An 8,883-nucleotide genomic window follows, 5' to 3' on the forward strand; every position below is an offset into this window, starting at 1 on the left:
CCAAAATGTATTTTCGATGCTTCAAGAGATACTAATTAACTAACTGATGTCACATATGGACTACTTTGATGATGTTTTTTTCCCTTTCTGGACATGGACAGTATAGTGTGCATACACTTGCATACACTCTTGGACTAAATATAAAATATCTTAAACTGTGTTCCAAAGATGAACGGAGGTCTTATGGGTGTGGAACGGCATTAGGATGAGTCATTAATGACATCAATTTTATTTTTGGGTAAATTAACCCTTTAATGCATTAATAGCTACCTAGCATGCATTTGAGCCCCAGCTTGTGAAATGATTCTCCCTGATGAACCAGACAACATCATCCACCGACCATGTGGGCTGATCCTGCTCTGTGGTGGTCTGACGTACTGAGGATGGAGAAAAAAGGAAAAGTCTGCTTCGCCTCTAGCTGTATTCCATCTATTTATGCTTGTATTCTCATCACTGATAAAGCAGGGCTTCCCTTCTTACCTGCTGTTTTTTTCTGAGCAGTGATGCGGGTTGAGGGACTGGTCTGCGCTCGCTGCAGGTGTGTGTGCATGAGTGAAACCCACAGGACGTGAGTGAATCACTGGGGTTCACCGCATCTGACGGCTGCGCTGAATAATCCTCGGGATCCGGTGACTCAGATGGGTTTAGTGAAGTCGAGAGGAATGGAGTTTGGTGAAGAAAACAGTGAAGTCAGGAGTAACCCAGCTGTAATGGGCGTAGTCCAGTAAGAGCTGTGTGTGTAAACCTCACTCCTCTGTCCTCAAGAGGTCTGACGCTAGCAGTTGCGGTCTTTAGTGTCTTTGTTAGCGTGACCCCGGTCCGAATCCAACTCGGAGCAGGTTGAGTTGGACCTGTTGTATTTGGTGCCGTGACCCACATTGAAAACCCTAAGTTGATTTAACTCAGTTAATTTGAGTAAACTTGTTCCCTCAATTCAATTGAGAAATGGAGTCTCCCAAAACTTGTATATTTAAGTTCACTTAACTTGGTGCACACATTAACTATGCTTAAATTGTTAAGTTCACCAAACTGGGTACACCAGAAGTTCAGTACACCATGCTGGGTACAACCAATCAAAAACTTCCCCATGGGTCCCAACATATATGTGTTGGGTCTCCATCTTAATTTTAATCAGTAACAAGCAACAGATGAGGCGAAAAGGACCACCTTTTGTAAATGTCCACCAATCAGTCAATTAGTTTTCTTGTTGCCAGACAGAACTTCTTGCATGGCCAATCACATCAAAGCAAAGCAGAGCTATTTTAATTAATAATGATTTTGAGTTAATATAACTTGAAATCATACGTTTATGTATTTTGTAGGTTAATAAGTTATACAAACTTATATTTTGTAAGTTTCTGGACTAAACTAGTAATATTTAGTCAATATTACTTGATTTGTTTAAGTAAAGACAACATTATGGTTTACAGTGCAGATTGGGGTGAGGTTTAGTGGGATGAGTGCATAGACCGTAAAAAAAAATACGGACGACGCAACATCATCCGTTTCCACTTGGCAGATTTGAAGCTTTCAGACGGCCTGCAAGGCGCTGACATCTTGGGACCAAGTCTGCGCAGTAGAGATTTTGAGGGGGATTGAGGCGCGAAAGCATCAGTATCTGAGAGGGGCACTGTAGTCTTGAATAAGTGTAATGGATGTAGGCCAGTAAGAGCTCCCCTGGCCTCAAGAGGCACTCTAGTAACTGATGCTAGTGCCAGAGACCACGGTTCGAATCCCGCTCGGAGCGGGTCAAGTAAGACTGGTTAAATTTGGTGCCGTAACCCATATGGCAAGGAGGTTGGGGGGGGTGAGTGTAATTTTTTCGAATGGTAGAGCCACGGACCCTTGTATCTCCTGATAATAAGACCATATCTGCTGTAGCTGCTTTCATATCAATGAGCTGAATGATGTCAAGCACAGGAATGGTGCATAGTGGGAAATAGCCATGCTGAAATCACCATTATTGCCTTCAGATGCCAATGGGAGAATCAAGCCTTTAGTATACAGCCATAATGTCTAATTATAACTAAAGAAGACACTCAGCCGGGTCAACTGACTTTTAATCAATAGCAGACGTGATGGATGAATGCAGCAGCTGCTTTAAAGAGCAGTGTGGACAAATAGAAACAGTTTGATGAAAAGATGACATTGTCAGGGTGTTGCTAAGCATTTTCTATGGTATTTTGGTTGCAAGGTGATTTCTTACTGGCTGGAAAGAGTCCTCAAAGTCTGATATTCTGGTCTGAATATGTTTTAGGTCTTTTCTTAGTGCACATCGATATGAACGTTTAATCATTCATAAAAGCAGACATTGCTTAAATAGCAAACCTCCTCTCAACAAGCTGCTAAATCATGATGATGACTAGGAATTAGGAATAACCTTAAATGTTTTCTCCCCTTTTTTCACAACCTTCATTGTCTGGAGAGACTGAGGATGATGTAGTGTGGTTCTGCCTCGCTTGTGGCCCGGGATAATTCCTGTCTGGCTGGGGACGAATGAGCCGGTCAATGAAGCTGATTGCATTTCGCTCCTGTTGTTTGGCCTTTGTGCTGAATCCACAAGAGCACACGTTAGATCTATAGACAACAAACAGAGAATATTGACATGACGTGTTACCTGCCATTAGACTCCACACTGTCAAAATGTGCTACTAACTACATTTTTATTTGAGTTAGGACATTCAAATTTCTGATTACCAGTAATGAAAAAATCTTCAGCCAATACTTGTGCTTTAAATATTTCATAAGCTCTGAGAATCTTTATGAGTGCAATCTGCATCAAATGAGTTTAACACTACTTAAACTCCAAGACCATTTTTGGGATTTCTGCCTGGATTTGGCCTAACCAAATTGAAAAGCTTCCCATACACACACACACAGGGGTCTGAGTTCCAAATTTTGGTGGCATTTTACAGGAAACCCTTTGAAGTTACATAAAACACTGATAAAAGTCATAAACATGTAAGTATATGTTGTCTAAGCTGTAATAAACCCCCAAAAAAGGCGCTTTTGTTTATTTTTATTTTTTTTATAAATTCATTTTTGAAAGTGTGTAACTCAGGCCCTGTGTGCTCTAGGACCCAGGGGGGTTATAACAGCTTATACAACATACTTGTTTATCACTTTTAGCAGTGTTTTATGTAACGTTAAAGGGTTTCCTGTAAAATGACACCAACATTTTGAACTTAGACCACTGAATGAGCAACCTGATCTCACAGATTTCCATGAAATGAACACAGACCTTTAACTCAAAAATCCGTGGTAGTTTCACGGAATCGCCGAAAATTCCGTGATGGGTTCATGGAAGTGATGCCTATGTATGTCAATGACAGTCAGCATCCGTGATCCACACACGGATTCCCTGTTCAAACACCTTATATTCGTCTGTTTGATTCAGTCAGCATAATTTATGTACATTTATTTTCTTTTTATTCAGACACGTTTTAAACATGTAACTCAATCCCTTCCCTAAACCTACTCATTTGTGTATTATAAAAAAACATAACAGGCAGATACACAGATTCTGCAGGCACAATTTATTCAGAATGTTCCGAGGCCAATACGATTGATTTCTATGAAGAAAATCCCCAAAAACGCCTGTAACGTCAAGTCCATTCGGCGAATATTAATACATTTCAAATATTGCCGCCAGAAGAAACTTAACGTCAGCTTTGACAGCATTGGCTGGTGTGTGTGGCGTGACCAATTGCGTCATTACGTCAGGTTTGATTGTAAAATGCCATGGCTCTCGTGTGTCTCGTAACCGATCGCATCATGCATCATGCTGAAGAGCCGTTTGAATCATTTGAATAAGAAATATGAATGAGTGCGTGTGTGGAGCGCGATCATCATTTCAACAATTAAAACATTAAGATCAACTAAAGTTACATGAATATATCGTATGACTTCAGAAGACTTGGAATGCAACATGAGTTAATACTTTTATACTGTTTCTGGTCCGTTTTTGCAATAAATAACTGTGACTGTACATTTATTTGCCTGTTATGTTTTTTAATATTGTTGAGTGGGTATGTTTAGGCTAGGAGTGGAGTTAGTTGCTCTGAAATAATAAAAAAGTAGGCTATAAATATTCATAAAATCATGTCTACTTTTACAAATGCAAATAATTAAATGTGTGTTGGGAATCCGTGTGTGGACCACGGATGCTGACTGTCATTGACTTACATAGGCATCACTTCCGTGAACCCATCACGGAATATTCGGCGATTCCGTGAAACTACCACGTATTTTTGAGTTAAGGGTCTGTGTTGATTTCACAGAATTCTGTGAGACCAGGTTGGTATGTGAGGCTTTTCAATTTGGGTAGGCCAAATCCAGGCGGAAATGGCACCAGAGTAATTTAATGTTAATACATTACTTTGTGTAAAAGGCCAAAGATGCCTATCTCCAGAAAGTAGAAACTCTAAGCTTTCAAATGGTACCACATCTGACATCATAGCTCCTCCACAGACATTTAAAATTGAAAGTATATACATGACAATGTCATTCCCGACCCTGTACAGGGTCCTCGGTAGCCTAGAAATCTAGACGCACCCTAGAGGCGGCAAATTTAATCTGCCCGCAGGTGTCGTCTAGCAACTCTCAATACCCTTCTGGGCTGTATTCGCCTAACTCTTGCCGGGCCAATCACATCGTGTAAAGAATCGGTGGGCGGGGCCATAATGTTTGCGTGATAAGCTTTTCGCTGAGAAAAGAACAAAGAACGGCACTGAAGTCATTCTTAAAAAGGGAAGATGTGTTCGGAGTTTTGCCGACCGGATACGGTGAATGTTTAATCTGTCAGCGAGCTCTGCTTCACCTTCGTTGCTCTGGTTGGTTGTAGCGCTATCCTATCGTGTGCAGAGAGAGTCTGAAAGACAACCGTTTATCCCGCCCCTCAGATTGAGCCCAGTCTATGGTGAGTTTCCAGACCAAACATCTTGATGTGGGTCTGGTCTGTCAGGCTATGTCCTCGGAGTTTAAGAGGTTAAAACACCCATCAGTAAGCCCAAGCATTTGGAAAAGCAAATGGAATTTAATCAGTTCAAGGCAATAGTAAACATCAAATTGTCAATGATAAATACTTGAAGGTTGGTTGAAGGTTTTTGACAATTATACCGTGCAGGCATTACTGGAAATGTTTGATGAAAATAAATTCCAAATTTTCACTCGCTTTGGTCAGATCTCTGAACAATTAGTTTCTTGTTCACATCAGATTTGAATTTCTTCAGATTTTCAGTTACTTTGGTGGATTTACCAAATCACAACTGATATTCTCAAAACTACTTTTTCAACCTCCCTATCATCTAATCACTTGGGCACATCATAAAAGCAGTTTCTCATTCTTTTGAATCAAATTGCAATTGATTATGTCCAGTTGACTGCTGTTTCCTACATATATCAATTGCTAATGTCATGTTGCTCAAAATGTATATTGGTTCTCTGTTGAATAGTCTCAAAACATCTGCATTAGTTCCTTGCATAAGTCATTAAATGCAAAATGGTTGAACTAGTTGTCATAATGTATGTTCTCTATGCATTTTTGATTATACTTCTTTGTAAATTATTGAACAGGTGAATATTTAATTCTACGTCAGAACTATCTGCACTGCATATTCATATATATCATGAGTTGACACATTCCCCAATGTATCAGCATCTAATGCGATGTCAAGAGACAAATATTGAAAGGGAATGTCTTCGGGTACTGACATTGCCACTTGCTTATTCAGTCTAAAAGTTTCGAATGTACTGGCAACACATTATATGGAGGAGTAGTGCCCATTCACTCACTGGAAAGCCATTGGCTAATGCAACGCAACAGAGTTATCCATTCAGGCTTCAGTATTTCTAGGAGAAAGGTGTTTTCCAACGCTGTTCATGTGAGCACCATGACGCATGTGTGTGATGCTGACGCAGGATGTGGCCAATACTGAGCCGGCTCTCTGACGTAGAACCCGAAGCGCTGCACTGTTTACAAGAAAAGAGATTGTTGGATAAAGTCATTGTTTATTTTCAATGGCTTTTGTGCACACAAAAAGTATTCTAGTCGCTTCCTAACATTAAGGTTGAATCATGCAGTCACATGGACTATTTTAACAATGTATTTGCTATACCTTTCTGGACCTTGAAAGTCTATATGAAAGGGTCTGAGAGCTCTCGGATTTCATCAAGCATATCTTCATTTGTGTTCCAATGAAGGTCTTACGGGTTTGGAACGGCATGAGGGTGAGGAGTGTAAAACTACCCTTAAAATTAATTGAAAGTCTTTGGAATGTGTTGGGCCCGGTTTTTCAAAAGTAATCTACTAGGATTTTGGATCAAATCTTGAAAATGTGTTTATCAAAAGAAAAAACGGATTACAAAATCAGATTAGATCACGTAATCCAATCTTGATTTTGATCCGGATCAAACCTTTAGTTAGGGTTTTTCAGAACTTTTTTGTAGGATTTGGATCACTTTGATCCAAAAAATCTGGATTAAACTGATCCCGCCAGACGGGTGGATTCAGCATGGATTTCATGCCCAAAATGTAATGAAAACTTTAACAATGTATCAAATAATGCTATATTTGGATCATGCAGTATATTACATGATATCCTGTTTATTCATAAGGTTTTAAATTAATTTGTTTTTCCATAAAGCTACAGTGATTAGGTAGGCTTTAACGTATTGAGCCTGTCAATATAGGCCTACTCCAAAGTAGAAAGAGTTTGGCCTCATAAAATAATCCCCCAAACAGCTGTCAAAATTGACCAAAAACAATACATTTTATTCTGTCACTAATTGATATATATATATTCATCACAATAGACTATTTATTAGTGATGCATACAATGATTACAGTACATCTATTCTTGATACTTGTTACAAATATCCTCAATGTACAGTGTTTGTGTAGCCTGACGTGATCATACTCAATCTTAGTCAGAATACGAACTGCCCGGAAAGAAAAAAAAAGTGGGCGGGGCTAGGTTCAGCTGGCATCCAGGCTAGTGTTTGTGTTGTAGGTCTCAGATGAGCGGACTGCTGGAAGAGGATGGGGTGGGGTTTTTCTAGTTTTTAGGTTTTTTTTAAATGTGTGTTTTCATTTCAAATAAAAATAAACTTACATTGACCCCACACGGACTATTCTACTTGTTGCTCTTATCTATAGTTCTACATTGTGATTTCCTTTCCTGTTTGAGCACTTATCCAGATTTGGTGATCCTGAAAAGTTCCTGTCTGGACCAGATTGATCCAATCCGATGTTACTTTAAAGAACTTGCTCTAAAAGTAAGCTGGATTACATGATCACAGATCGCAAAAAAAGGATTCCTAAATCCGGATCAATTTTATCCGGTTGAAACCTTTTGAAAAACTGGGCCCTGGAAATAAATAAATAGATAGATAGATAGATAGATAGATAGATAGATAGATAGATAGATAGATAGATAGATAGATAGATAGATAGATAGATAGATAGATAGATAGATAGATAGATGGATGGATGGATGGATGGATGGATGGATGGATGGATGGATGGATGGATGGATGGATGGATGGATAGATGATAGATAGATAGATAGATAGATAGATAGATAGATAGATAGATAGATAGATAGATAGATAGATAGATAGATAGATAGATAGATAGATAGATAGATAGATAGATAGATAGATAGATAGATGGATAGAGTTAATTGGGGGATCAAATTAACAAACAGTGACATCATTATGCAATATGTACTTTTTTATTATAACAATCTTTTCTCAGTTGTATTTTTAAACTCTCATTAACTCTCATTAACATGGCACATGTAACACTAATTATAGCTACAGTTGTCACACCAGTGCCTGTGATGTGTGCATTATTCTTCAGTAAACCTCTCCTCAAAATGCTCAGATCTACAGAACACCGAGTCCTAACACAGGCTTCAGTCGTCTCATTAGACGAAAGCATTGAGTGGAGGGGAAGACAAGTGGCTTTGCCATGGATACTAACACATAAACATCCATCTCCCTCATGGCTTTCAGCATGCTCCTGCATTAAGCAGCTATGGACACTGACTCTTTGAGATGGAAAGCACAGCTAAAACAACCTTCTCACCTTAATACCTTATCCTCCAGTCACTTGCAATACAGGTGAAAAGATGTCACAAAAGGATGAAGATGCATGCAAAAGGTGAAGGAGACCTTCAGTAGAGCTACTCCTGAATGAACTCAGCTCATCATCTAAGGCTGAGCAAAGCGAATGGCACAGCATGTCATGATGGAGCCAGAGCGTGCGCTACAGTGTGGATGATGCTGCACAGTCACCGCGAGCCTTCGGGCTCTAGGAGCTCCGCTGTTGTCATGGCAACAGGCATCCTGATCCTGGGCTGCTTCCCATCACATGTTCATAAAACATTCTTCCGTGAAGCTAATACAATGTCGGAGATGGATTGGGAGGATGGGATTATAGGGTGCTGTCTGTCATTATATATACGTCAACATGAACTGTATTATCCAATTAGAGCATCTCATTATGAAATCCTTACACACATGGAAAGATTTTACATGGACACACACATGCGCGCGCGCGCGCACACACACACACACACACACACACACACATGTCATGAGGCAACGTGGGGGAGAGAGGCAACGTGGGGGAGAGGACGCTGGCGTCGTCTGTTCGCCGCTTCTCCACCCACAAATGATCATGTTAATGTACTATTAGATTTAGATTTTATTTTATTTCCTTATGTTTGTGACTAGTCTAACAGTCAGAGCTACAATTGGGGCTGTTGCTGATTGCTGGCAGCCACTGAGAGGACGTTGTTCCTCGTTTCGCCGTTTTCCACCGCTTCTAATGTTTACGTTTGAATTGCTGCGGTTGGTTGGTTCTGGTTTGGTGGACAT

Source organism: Pseudorasbora parva, chromosome 10 (assembly GCF_024679245.1).
Source record: "Pseudorasbora parva isolate DD20220531a chromosome 10, ASM2467924v1, whole genome shotgun sequence".
Taxonomy (NCBI): domain Eukaryota; kingdom Metazoa; phylum Chordata; class Actinopteri; order Cypriniformes; family Gobionidae; genus Pseudorasbora; species Pseudorasbora parva.